The sequence below is a fragment of the Corvus cornix genome, chromosome 7 (assembly GCF_000738735.6).
Source record: "Corvus cornix cornix isolate S_Up_H32 chromosome 7, ASM73873v5, whole genome shotgun sequence".
Classification (NCBI taxonomy): Eukaryota; Metazoa; Chordata; class Aves; order Passeriformes; family Corvidae; genus Corvus; species Corvus cornix.
In genome coordinates, this window is record NC_046337.1 from 3,613,607 (window position 1) to 3,626,544 (window position 12,938).

Sequence of the window (12,938 nt, forward strand, 5' to 3'; positions counted from 1 at the left end):
TACATCGTAATTCACACTTATGTGGCTGTTGACTTAATTTTAGTATATTTTCTATTGTGACATAAATAAAATACAATTTTTTTCACTGTACAGTCAGTAGAGTCTATTTTGATGTGATCTTTTTCCACTTTTGCACTGTGAAATGATGCCCAAGGAAGAAATTCCCCTTTGATTGATGTTGTCTTTGGTACTTCTCCACATGCCAGCAGAGCCCTCTGGAAATCTTCTGCAAGGTATACCTTTGTTGGTATTTGGATATCCGCTGGAGCATTATCCTGGTCTACTGGAAGGTGTCTCTGCCTGTGGCAGAACAAGATTCCAGCCCAAACCATTCCATGATTCTGTGATTTTATACAAATTCTCTAATCCCATCTGTGCCCACATTGTCAGTGGCAGTTTGCAAAGCAGGGTCAGATTAGGTACTCCTTGGAATTCATTCCTATGAAAATTTTAATTTAGATTTTGGTTATTACTACTATTCCTCTGATTGTAGTATATCTTTTTTTGTTATCACGCTGTGGTAGGAAAGGAAGATGTTTTTATAAGCAAGAATGAAGTAACGTTCCTAAGAGCTCAAAATTCACATTGGACTAAGGTGGAATAATATAAAAGAAACATAAGAGTGTGCGGATTACAGCAGAAAATAAAAACGGGTTTTTTTAAGTGGAACTTGCTAGTGAGTATCTTGTACTATCTGCATTACACATTTTGAAGTAGAATTAAGGATTTTAGACTTGTTTCTTCATTTGCTTTTATAACTTAGTACAGCTAACAGGACATTTTCAACCATTTGGGCTTATATTTTTTTAGTTAATAGTGTGAGAGTGGCAATATTTGCCAATTTGGAGAGTATTTTAGGGCCAGTCAAGGGAGTTCCTGAGTAAAGCAGAAGTTTTTAAAAGATGGTGGCAGTATCTCTTGTGCTGAAACGTGTGGAGGAGCCTGTTTTGGGGAAATAAAAAAAAAAAAAAATTAATTGCATCACTTGGATCAAGTTTGCAGGGTTGAACGTAACTGGAAAAATGCAGATGTCAATGAGCAAGGAGAGACTTGGATTCACAGGAGCCCAAAGCTATGGATGGGCACTGGGGACGTGTCTGCGTCGCAGGGAAAGATGCTCAGCAATGGTACTCACGTGAGCTGTAGTGAACTCTCTTGCATGTGGGAAGCAGTAGATAGCTTAGAATAGCAGTTTTTGGCTCATTAGCCTTCCAGTGAAATAGCATGTATTAGCTTAGGTGGAGTGCTAATGACAGTGACTCTGGTACTGGCGGTACCTACCGCCTTTGGTGGTGGCTCGGGCATCTCCGTGGTGCACTGTGCCCTCTCCGGTGGCATGGCCTCACTGCCACCACAGTTTATGGGTCATTAGCATAATTAGAAAGTGCCAGTAGACTGCTCCTACCTTGGGGCTTGCTGCTGAAGAGCTGGGTGATGAAAATTGCTCTCAGAGTGTCTTCTCAAATCCCGCTTGCGGCAGGGGAGGAGAAGAGTGGTGTTGGCACGCTGAGCGTTACACATGGAGCATGAGGGATGCTCTCAGGATCTGGGACACAGCCCCTGCTGGGAAGAAAGTTCAGTGTGGGCTCCAAAGGGGCATAAAATGGAGTCTTTCCATTGTGAAGCTGTTGGCAGTGGAGTGGTTCCTCCTGCCCCTCTGGGAGAAGTGCTAACTCAGGTAGCTGCACCTGCAGAGAGGGCTTAGGTGGTTCAGTGAAGGACACCTTCATTTTCAGTGGTGTTTTCTCACATGATGCTTTCTCCAAACACTCAACTTCTGCTGTCTTGGGTGGTGTAGGAGTTTCCATTCTCCCCCTGGATCATGGAAGAGCTGTTACCACAGCCTTGTCTTCCAGGCAGAACATGTCAGTTTTATCCCCAAAATATTTATCCCCAGACCACTCCAGCAGCATCAGAATGAGAACACCCTCCTAGAGAAGGGCCAGGCTGCAGAGTCTGCTGGCATGTATTCGTTCTGCAAAACTTGCTAAAAAGTAATTTCTTTTTCTCTATTCAGGGACAAAAATAGTTTTACTGACTCTCTTTTATCTGTCGTATAGGTATTCCTCTAAATGCTATCATAATAACCATTTAGGCTCACAATAGCTCACAAGGATACTTAAACAGAATTCTCTGTGCAACCTACTTTTTTATTATGTTGGGTACTGCTCATGTTGCATACAACACATTCCCATAAAACTTGCTTTTTGTATTTACAGAGAAATTTCTCTGGAGAGTTAAGGTCTTGTAAAACATTCTTGTTCTACAGCGTGAACGAATTATCATACTCTGGGGAGTTAAAAGTGAAGTGTACTGAAGAAAAGAATTTTTTCATTAAAATGCAGTTTATATTGATAAAACAGATTACTAGCATTTGATGAAATGTGAAACTTGGATCTACCCATATCGCTAAATCACCAGTAGGTTTATTTTGGCAAGAAGAATAGTATGTAATGTATATCAGGACCAATGGTTATACAGTACCTGTTAGTTTTATATTAGATTAAATTGTCTTTCACTAAAGTACTTGGAAAAAACCCTACTATATCTGTATCTTGAAGTAGCAGAATGTGGTAACCAAGAATATTAGAAAATAAAAGCTGTCGTGTTATCAGTTTTGGCACAGTCATTTATCAATCAGTATTTTAAACATTGACAAGTGGTAATTTAATAGGGAATGACCCTGTTGGCAGGAAGTTCTAATGACAGATGATGCAAACTCATTTATCACTATGGGGCTGTGCTGGCTTCTTACCTTTCTCAGTATCACAGCTCATATTTTCCAAGTCTGGGATGTGAGAAGCCACAAAGGGCAAAACCTGTGGCACTGAGCCTATAACCACTCCCATCTAATCTGATTAACCCCTTAGCTACAAATTTCTCTGCAGCAGAGCTGGTAAGAGTTACAAGTTCTCATACTGATTGAAATGCCATTTGCTTTTTAAGGAGGATTTTCCATAATACTTTCCCATAGGCAGTTTTTCAGAAATATTCAAGTTGTGTCACTTTGAATGCAAAGTTGAGACGTGCTGGTGCTTGGCTTTCAAAAAACAAACCACATCCTAATAATTAATAGCACATTTCATTAGCAGGCATTAAAAATATTGCATGCAGTGCCCTATACAATGGGCAGCTATTATTATTATTATCATTACTACTCGAGGAGGAAATTGATGCATTCAGAGGTTTAATTGATTCGTGCATATTCATGTGGGAAGTCAGTGGTAGAGTCACGACTGGACTGGATTATTACGCACTTCCATGCATAATAATTTCTCTGCAACTTGGGAAGAGAATAGCCTACCTTGCTGCAATAAATGTGGGCATTTGCTGTTGAGGGATGTCAGGGGAGAAGGGATGAAAATGACACCTTCATCAGCAACTGGTATGGATGGTGCTCCTCAGTCTTCTAGGTTTCCATCTGGAATACAGTCATTCAACTGTACTTACTGGGAATTTAAACAATAATATATTTTTACTTTAATTTCCACAATATTAAAAGTTTTGATCCATTTAATATGATTTTATGTTACTTTTTTTAAAGCATAATAAACACAAGCCCTTGTTGGGGCTTTCTTCATCTTCCTCCCTCAATTCTCTGTTTCTTTTCTTCTCCTTTCACAAGAGTCTTTCTCCTGAGTGCTGGGATGGGTTAAATAACATCCCCATTCAGGATGGTTGAGACATGAAATACTTTTGGAGTTTGCATCAAATTGTTGTCATAAGTGAATTTTAAGTTTAATTGGTTAAAATTGTGGCAGACTTAAAGCTGTGGGTTTGAGTTTTTTTGATTTTATTCAAAGTGAAAAAATTATGTTGCTTAATGGTAGGATCCTGCAAAGTACTAAATACCCTCATTTTACCTGCAGTCAGGGGGAACTGAGGGCTTTTTGTGGGAATACAGCATTAACAGGGGTGGGAAAAGGTGGCACAAAACTAACAGGGTTTTGAGTGATGTGGCTGTGTCCAGGTCCCTTTCAATCCATAGGAACTTAAATCATTTGCATGTGTGAAAGATGGTTTTTATAGACAAGGCTGTCCCTGATGGATTTTGCATTTCAAAATACTGCCCTTCAACGTTTGAACAATTCCATATTTTTTTATTATGAAATTCATGAATATTGCATGGAAGTGAAGGTGGATTTTCTTTTTTTTTTTTTTTTTCCTTTAGAAGGATTTCATGCTTACAGGATTGTATCAGAGAAGGAGGCAGTCATGTTGGGCTCTTATTTCTTAGTTGCTACATGAGGCAGTGACAGAAACTTATTGTTTAAATATTGTGAGTACTTGTAATATAGCATAAAAGAAAACTGGTAATGTGCTAAAAATTGCAGAAAATATAAAGAATAGGAAGAAAAATCTGAGTTTTTAGAGATTCTTCACTAAGAATACAAAATGTCAGGAATCAGTCTTGGAAGTATGAAAAAAATCTCTGTTCCTAGTTGTAGGGGAATGGCAGTACCTTTACAAAAAGCCACATTTCATCTTGAACACAGTATTAGTTTAGGGGGAAAAAAAACCCAAACCAACCAAAGCCCAAACAAGCAGCACCTTTTAAAAGAGTGGTGGAATAGATTGCCTTGCAAATTGTTATTAAATGTGAGACTGAAACTTTATGCTTGTTGGATCTGCTTCAAGCACTGTTGTGTGCAAGATTGCAGACAACCCATTCCAGTTACAGTCAGAGGTACCGTCAGATGGAAGTGTCAGTGGGGAAGATATGAAGATGTTCTATAGGAATTTTAGAGAATAGAGAATAAGAGAGCAAAATTGCACGATGGAATACATAAAATCACATATTGAAGAGGAAACTTGAAGCATAGCTCTCCAGTCCTATGGAGATGACCTTTATGTACTGTGTAAGAACAACTTCATGCAGATGTTTTATTTATACATAACCAAATGGGATGAAGTTAAATGATTTTTAATTTTGCTAAATCACAGATAGTTTCTTTGTTGTGCAAGGAGTGTTTTAATCTGGTTAGTTTTTTTCTTTCTTTTTTTTTTTTCTTTTGCATTTGCAAATACTTAATATTTTATATTTTGGACATTCCCCCTGCTCAGTTGTGACTCCCAGATGAAATAATCCTCCTCTTCTTCCCTTTAAATAATTCAGATGGCATACATTTAAAAATATGAAAATCCCAACGTAAGCGTGCCAGAAGTGCTTTTAAGGTAGGAGGTTGTTCTGCTTTACTATGGAAAAGATGCATCTCTAAGTGGTAATGAGAGTTCATCAGTTCTGGGCTTGCAAACACCAAGTCATAGGGATGCTTTGTGGAAGAGCTGTGGGAGATCCAAGTCCAGGACTGTTTTTCCAGCTTCTTATCATAGGATGGTTTGGGTTGGAAGGGGCCTTAAAGATCGCCTTGCTCTACACCTGCCTTGGGCAGGAACATCTTCCACTATCCCAGTTTGCTCCAAACCCCAGCCAACCTGGCCTTGGACACTTCCAGGATGGGGCAGCCACTGCTTCTCAGGGCCTTACCACCCTCATAGCTTGGAATTTCTTCCCAATATCCCATTTAACCCTGCCTTCTGGCAGTGGGAAGCCATTCTCCCGGTCCTATCACTCCAGGCCCTTGTCCAAAATCCCTCTCCAGCTCTCTTGGAGACCCTTTAAGTAGTTTAAGGGGCTCTCAGTTCTCCTTGGAGCCTTCTCCAGGCTGAACACCCCCAGCTTTTTCAGTCTGTCCATATCATAGCAGAGGGAGTCCAGTCCTTGAAGCATCTTTGTGTTTTCCTCTGGACTTGTTACAACAGGTCAGAGTTTTCCTCAAGTATGTAGGAAAAAAGCTCTTGGGATTAGATTACCTTTTTTAGTAGCGGGGCATTTTGTGTTGAGAAATCTGCATTTGCAGCAGAGTAGATTTGGATAATATAAAACAAGGTATCATTATGTTCAGTCTGTTTTTCAAACAATGTTACCATTAGTAACAGCAGCCAGGAAGAAGGAATTAGTAAGTTGAATCATCCAGTCTGTGGTAAATTTTAGAGTGGATTCCTCATAAAATGGTGCCATTTTCCTTTAAGATGACTCCTCAGTAGTGCTCAGGTCAGGCTTACAGGAAGCTGAACTTTGTCCATCCGTGACCTGCTGCATGTATTTCTTGCCCCTCCATAACCCTGGGACTCATCACGAGGCCACATCCTCTCTATTTTCATTATTGCCCAACCAGCCATGGGACAAATGGTCATAGAATCACAGGCAGACTTGGGCTGGAAGGGACTTTAAAGATCATCTGTTAGTGGTGTGTGCTGTCTCACCACCCTGCCAGAACCCTCATCTTTCCACTTGTGCTTCCTCATCAACTTTTCTTGTCTAGAAGCTAAAGGTCTCTTATTTCTGGTTCTGCAGCAGTTGAAGAGCCTCAGATTTAATTTCTCCGGGATGGATTTGTTTTAGGTATGTTCCCCCTCTCCGTGGCAGAATACTCATTGTGGATGCTCTGCGATTACATCTTCAGTTCTATGACTTTGCCTCTCAAAAAACCCCCAAGCTTTCACAGCCACATTCTCCTTTGAACCGTTAAGCATTTTCTATCTGCAGCTGATGGTTCTCACAGGTGTTAAATAGAGAAACAGGCAGCTCTTCCTTCTCTTGGTCACTTTAATGTATTAAGAGGTGGACCAGTTTATATGGCTGTGAAGGTATTGCCACAAATGTACTGACATTTAGTGCATCTAAATAGCTGCACTATACCAAATATATATATATATATATATATATATTTTTTTTTTTTTTAAAAGTGTGTTTGGATCTCATACACCATAGAAAAGATATTTTAAATGTACAGATGGATGTGTCTGTGTAAAGCACTGAAAAAAAAAAAAGTAGTATGTTGTTCTGGTCACCCATGCTCAAGAAAGATTAATTTAAACTGTGAAACAGGTGTAGAGAATTGCTGCTAGGATGATTAGGAGAATCTGTATTATGAGAGCAGATTAAAAGAGTATGGTTCACTTGTCCTAGCAAAATAAAGGTTGAGAAGGGGATATATGTTAATCTTTATAAATACAGTCAGAGGATAAATGCTATGAAAGAGGAGGAATTATTTAAGTTTCAGGATAATCCTTACGACATCCACTAGGTATAAATTGGTCATTATTAAATGACTGAGACTGGAAGTAAAAAAATGGGTGTGGAGGGTGGTGGCTTGGTTTGTTTTTTTCTTTATTTTCTGGAGAGACGTTTAATTGTGAAATGACTGTTGAAATGCTATTGAAATGCAAGTTTGATAAATTCATAGAATGGTTGGTTAAACAATATAGGAGTAGTGCCAGGCAGCTGCAGATGTTTGCTGTGATGATATCCCCAAAATGAAGGTGAAAAAAGATGGTCTGTGAGTTAGTCACTTGGTGACTTCAGTCTTGAGACCTGAACTGGTCCGTGAAGGAGATCCTGAGTTCCCAGCATCTGTAAAAGACACAACAGCCCAGTCTGTTCTGTGTTCTGCGCAGTGTTTATCTCGTAGATCATTAATCACGTGTTCCATAAATGAGCAGTATCCTGTAAGGTACGTCCAGCTCCTCTGTTCAACCTCTGACTGCATTTGGGAAGGGCTGAATTTTTTTAGACAGATTCCTAATGACCATGGTGGGAAGGGAAAAAAAATGAGGGGAATGCTTTTGTCTGACTGTACTGGGTTCATCTGGACATTTTAGTGCTTTTGAAGAAAACCACATCATGGCCAGTGCTTTTTGTCCCTCCTCTTCTCTGCCTTTGCAACAAGGGAGTTTTTGAGGCATTACTCTTAGAATCATTAAATTCTAGAATGGTTTGGGTTGAAAGGGGCCTTAAAGACCATCTGGTTCCAACCCCTCTCCCATGGGCAGGGACATCTTCTGCTAGATCAGGTTGTTCCAAGCCCCATCCAGCCTGGTCTGGAACTCTTCATGGAATAGGATGTCAGCAAGTTCATGGAAGTTGTTGTTTTTTGAAAGCCTGGGCATCCCTCAGAAGACACGTAGAAGTGGTACCAAAGGCTTGATAACCCACAGGGATTTGGGAAAGCATTAGGTGAGATGTGCTTCAATAAAAACTGTCCTCAGGCAAAATGTTTGAGTCTTGTGGCTCTCTAGGCAGCCTTCTCTATTTTGCCTCAGTTTACTTTTGCTCACTGAAGCATTTGGATAAAATTATTCCATTGAGCTCATTGGAGTCAGACTGAGTTTATTTTAACTTTCTTATTTTGATGAGTCTGTAGGGCTCTCTCACTTTCATCCTTGTGCAGAGTAGTTTTAATACTAAAACTGCCTCAGTCTGTGCTAGAAGCAAATGGAGGACAGAAAGAACTTTTTATGCAGTGATTCCTTTCAGTGGCTGAAATTTTATCTGTCCTTCCTCAAACTCCATCGCACGACTTTTGGATTTGGAGTTCACTTGTGTTATCTGCCATCTGAGCTTGAATTACCCATCTTGAATGATGTGACTATATATGGAAAAGAGAGGATTTGACCCTTTTTGGGTGCCTAAACTGTTGTCTTTTTGTTGCCAATAAATGGAGGGATCAGCTGACAGGGTTCCTGGTAAACAAGTCACAGTAAAATTTTTTTTAAAATATTAAAAAATACTAAAAGGTAAAAAATTTTCCTTTTTTTTTTGTTTTCTAGTGAGACCTTGTGTGAGATCCATAAAGTTGCCTGATATCAGGACATATTTATGATACTAAACCAGTGTATCTCTGGTTCTGGAAACAGCTGAGCTCTTTTCAGCGGTACCCAGTGCTGGACTTGTCAGCACATCTATACGTTGGCGACTTATTATTCTGCGAGCATCACTTCATTTGGGCTGGCAATAAGTCCTGTTCAGTCATTGTGCTGCAGAGGAATGTTTAAAGCTGCGATGTGCATTGGAGTCTGTTTGTTTGCAGCAGCTGATTTGCCTAAGCTTTGATGCGCAGTCACTTTCTGACATTTGTGTATTTCAGCAGTGAACAATGTAAACTCATTTTCTGAGCACTTTGATTACTTGCACATAGCAGTGCCCATGGCATGTGACAGAGAAGAGCACTCTATCCACTAATCAGATAGATATGCTTCAAGCGTATTTACACAAAATAATGAAAACAGCTGTTAGATACCTTTAAACTTGAGTGTGTTTTGTTATTAATCTACTAGCCCGTACACATGACACTATAATTCTTCGCTCACTCAAGTTGCCTTTAATGACACAGTAATAAAACGGAGAGGGATGAAAGTAATGGAATTGTAGAATGTAATGCCTCAATTGTTCTACAGTGTCTTCCTTTTTGCCAAAATAAACCACAATTAGGTCCATATGGTGTTTTGAAGTTTTCAAGCAATGACCCTAATAAAAAGTAATGAATTTCTGACAAAAGAAAGCATGGTGCTCTTTTAAGCAGATATCTTCGCTATTGATCTAGTTATGATTGCAGACTGATATGCTAATAGAAGAAGAAAGGTTCAACGTGCCTGGTACAAGCACTTTCATTTGTGGTTTATTTTATTCTTATGAAATTCAGATTGAAAAGGTAGAAACATGTTGTAATCCATCAGTTATGACTCCCTTTTAAAAGACCTACTATAAAGAAAACAAATGGATTTTCCTTGAGGAAAAAATGGATAGCATTTGTTAACTTGGAATGCCTAAAGTGAATGCTAACTAGGAGGATGCCTTGCGATGATGAAGATGCTTTGTTTGGGTACGTGAAATTTGACTTGAGCATTTGGTTGTCTTCAGAGGTCCAAGCTCTGGTATTTACTTTTCTCTCTTTTAACCTTTTCGTGGGGGAATTGGACTGATATTCCTGTTCACCTAGAAAATCAAAGTATCCACAGAGCAGTTGTTGGGTAAGTGGAGATACTCAAACACAATGACTCGGGAGGATGTGCAGCTCATCCTCCTGCATAGCTGTGGGCAACCAATAAACAGGTTTGATGTGTCAGCATTATTCCAGTGCAGTAATAGGGATGCCTGAAGCTGGGGCAACATCATTGTAATAAAGAGAGAAGGAAGGTTCTGGAAGCAGATAGGAGGAGGAGAAAATAAATGGCTGATTTGATGAACCTTCACTGCTGGTGGTTGTTGAATGAGCGTTCATCCCACATACACACAGTCCTGAATTCCTCAGTTGAAAGCATCTGCTGGATAATGTGTGTTATTGGCACTATTTCACTCCAGGAAGAGTAGCTGAGGCCTGTAGTCTTACAATGTGAAACTATTCCAAGCCAATCTACCTTGTCTGGCATTATTCACCACTAGAAACTGTCTTGGAGTGGCTCCTCCATGGTGAGTTAGGAGTCCAGTTATTTAATGGGCTGATTTCTCTCTTGTATGTTGTCTATCTATTGAGATGCCTTTCAGACTTCCCACTCCACTCTCAACTACTGAACCTTTGGAAAATAACTGAATTTTGGCCTCAACAACCCGTGCCATTTTTCATTCATGGTTTGCTACCTTCCACATTGATAATTTCTCCATCTCTTAATGTATCACACCCTCGTGGGTGGTGACTTAGTTAATTTTAATAGAAAAGAGTCTTGTTCATGGGTAGAACTTTGTTCTCCTCAAGGTTTCTTACTTTTATAAGCAAGGTAAGCAAGTTCATAGACTCACAGAATGGTGGTTGAAAGGCACTCAGAAGATCATCTCATTTCATCCCCCTGCCATGGGCAGGGACACCTTCCACTGACCACGTTGCTCAATTGCTGTTTATTCCACGACTTTTCTTTATGAAAATACTCTGGTTTAATTTCTTACATTCTTATGCTGTCTTCCTTGAGATGTGGATGATTAATTTGCTTTATTGCAGTTATGTTTAATAGCATAGTGTTTTTATTTACTGGATAAAAGTGTCCCAAATATTCTCAGTCGTATATTATTTATGCTTTCATTTGCATTATGATAATACCAGGTGCATCCTGGTGCTTTCCAACACGTGAAAATAATGCAGCCAGTATTTTAGAAGCATTTATTAGCAAAAAGATAATAAACCAAGGTTTCTGATGCTTAATATAAGAGCACATATGGACAGTTCTGTAGGTGACTAAATGCAGTCATGTAGATTTTCTCAATCTGTGTGTTTGCAAGACCAGCTCCTTAATGAACAGTCATTATTATTGCAGAACTCTTAGTAGTAGGCCAAAATATTGCATTACAGATCTCATGTAAAATTTTCAATCCTTCATGCAAATGTTTCCTACTTTTCGACCTGCTTATATATAATGGGTTTTTTTTAGAGGTGTACCATGACTTTTATTTAATTTCTTCTGGTATTTTTGATACATTCAAGCTCCTGTAAGAAAATGTCCATTACTGTGTGGCGATGAGAGATGGTGATTTTTAGCAGTAGATTGAGGGGACAAGTTTAAGGAAACATTTCTTGTACTGTGTTTTTGGAAACACAAGCTGGTTGTAGAGGTTACGTTCAGGGACTAGTACAGAAGCATTTGGGTAAATTGGGATATAAACAAACATCTGTTGCAGGAATGTAGAAATGACATCATAAAGAATGTATGCAAAAACTTAATTGAAAAAGAATGATGCAGAATTGCAGCATGACTTTAAGTCTGAATTGATTTTTGCCTTCAGAGTGAAAGGGGGATTTTTGTGCAACATTCCAATACTATAAAGTATTTAAAATGTAATGTCCTATTAACGTCCCTAAAATGTAGACTCTGGGTCATCCAATAAGAATAGTAGTTACAGTAATACAGTATATGTAATATGCAATTATCTTGACAATAGTTTTATTTTTTCAACAATTTTGTCATAAAAGTGCAGTAAGATACAATGAATTTGATTCATTTTGTGTGTGTGAATCATTTAATAGGCCATTACATCTACTATATTAGACTCCATTCTCCTTTCAGAGCTTTTCATTATAAGCCTGTCTTTAATGGAAAGAAGTTTAACCTTCCCTCCCAGATAGATTGAACCCCATAACAGTGTAAACATTCTCATTATAAAATAAAATCCCCTTCCCCAAGGGCAGCACTATAATTATGTTGCAGAGTGTTGTACAAATGTTTCTCTTAAAAAATGTTGTCTCATTCTTGTCCTCAAGTTTTTATCATTTTCATTTATGAAGGGAATCAATAACGCTTTAAAATTGTAATTTAATAAAATAAATATGATCTGATTATTTTTTAATTTTTTGAAGTTATTTTAATCAAGTTTGAGAAGAAGTCATCAGTAAAATTGCTGTTGATTTATAAATAGGATAATTAGAGGCTTTCCTCCTAAGTACTGTTCACTGGCATTGTGGCTGTTTTTATTGCCTAGTCAAACCTCTTCATTCAATTTTAAAATTGCCTTTTGAATGAACTGTGCTATGAGCTTGCCAAATAGTGTCACCATTAATACCTTGCCTCCTCTATTTCATTGTCCAGTCTGTAAATGCACAATAAATTGTTTGATAAGGAGGTCAATGAGGTTGTAGTAGTTTTTAAGTGAATTACGGCCGAGCGTTTCAGATTATGTCACACTCTTATTGTAGCGCTGGGCGTAAAAGGTGGTGATACACTACGTGGTAGATCATTTGGTGGTGTTGCTCCAGGACTAGACACAAATCAAGAAGAGCATGTTCTCTACTACTCTCTATGTAGAGAATAGATTTAAAAAATGCACCTTATTAATCCAATCACAATTCTGTAGCGTGTCCCTTAGTTCAATTAAGAAAGCTCTCAGTAGCAGGTGCACAACACAAGGATGGGTTAGGACAAAGATGTTTGCAGGCAGGAGACTGTTTCACTGCTTTGGTTATTGAAAAGCTGATACAGCATTTCTGGAAGGTCCTACAGCATCTCTACCCAGCATTCTGAATGTTTATATCTCATACCTCATCAGGAATTCGGTGGCAATTGGGTTTTCTTGGACATATGAGGAGTGGCTGAGGGAGAAAAGGAGGCTCAGGGGAGACTTTATTGTGCTCTACAACTCCCTGACAGGAGGGTGCAACCAGGTGAGGGTCGGG

At 38.9% G+C, this 12,938-nt stretch overlaps 1 protein-coding gene across 13 annotated transcripts in view; it reads left to right on the forward strand.

Moving 5' to 3' along the window:
- GTDC1 (glycosyltransferase like domain containing 1) overlaps positions 1-12,938 on the forward strand; it is a 172,534-nt gene that overhangs the window by 92,349 nt on the left and 67,247 nt on the right. The window contains exon 1 of one of the 13 annotated variants that reach the window (XM_020585042.2): positions 6,308-6,406. The exons of the other annotated variants lie outside the window; for them this stretch is intronic. The gene's annotated coding sequence lies outside the window, so the exon portion shown is untranslated. Of the gene's footprint in view, positions 1-6,307; positions 6,407-12,938 lie in introns of those variants that run through there. 13 annotated transcript variants of the gene reach the window in all.